This window comes from Danio rerio, chromosome 3 (genome assembly GCF_049306965.1).
Source record: "Danio rerio strain Tuebingen ecotype United States chromosome 3, GRCz12tu, whole genome shotgun sequence".
NCBI lineage: Eukaryota > Metazoa > Chordata > Actinopteri > Cypriniformes > Danionidae > Danio > Danio rerio.
In genome coordinates this window covers 61372501-61373337 of record NC_133178.1, presented here as the reverse complement: position 1 = coordinate 61373337, position 837 = coordinate 61372501, and the positions used below count along the sequence as shown (strand labels likewise).

Below are 837 nucleotides of genomic sequence, written 5' to 3'. Positions count from 1 at the left end.
TATTCATAATAAAATGAATGTTTTACCTAAGCGTGCTGGGCCCATAACCCAGAGGTCAATGGATCGAAACCATCCTCTGCTATGATAGTTTCTTTATAGGTACGCAGCCTACTTGGGTGCAATGTGAAAGCTGCTGCTAGTTTCCTATTTTACCTAATCTTATCTATGAAAGAGGAGCTGAGTGTCCTAGGTCAACCTCTGGACATTGCAATTCTTTGCCAGTTTAGCAAAACATCTTGCAAGTTTGATCAATATTTGTAAACTAAACATTTTAGCAGAGGATGGTTTCGATCCATCGACCTCTGGGTTATGGGCCCAGCACGCTTCCGCTGCGCCACTCTGCTGGCAAATTCTGCTTTTGGCCATTTGCCGATTATTTAAAAATGACCTGGGTTTGAACATTGGTTCACTTGGTCCATAACTCAGAGGGTGAAGTATGAAAACCCCTCTCTAATAAGTGTGATTTTATTGTTTGCATGCATGAGATAAAATCATTTAACCCCGAATAAATGCCTCGTTCACTGGGAGGCCTCATTGTGAAGAAGAAATCTTGGCACAGGTCACTAACTCTCCAGCTGACGATTACTTTCTGGACCTGCCCCTTGGCCTAATGGATAAGGCACTGGCCTCCTAAGCCAGGGATTGTGGGTTGAGTCCCATCTACAATAGTTTGCAGTAGAGTGGCGCAGTGGATGCGTGCTGGTCCCATAACCCAGAGGTCAATGGCTCGAAACCATCCTCTGCTAAGATAGTTTCTTTATAGGTACGCAGCCTACTTGGGTGCAATATGAAAGCTGCTGCTAGTTTCCTATTTTACCTAATCTTATCTATGAAAGA

At 43.7% G+C, this 837-nt stretch overlaps 1 non-coding gene across 1 annotated transcript; it reads right to left on the bottom strand.

The window, feature by feature from the left end:
• Positions 1–272: 272 nt before the first annotated feature.
• Positions 273–344, bottom strand: trnam-cau (transfer RNA methionine (anticodon CAU)). Its single transcript has one exon. It is a non-coding gene; the product is annotated as a tRNA-Met (tRNA).
• Positions 345–837: the final 493 nt, after the last annotated feature.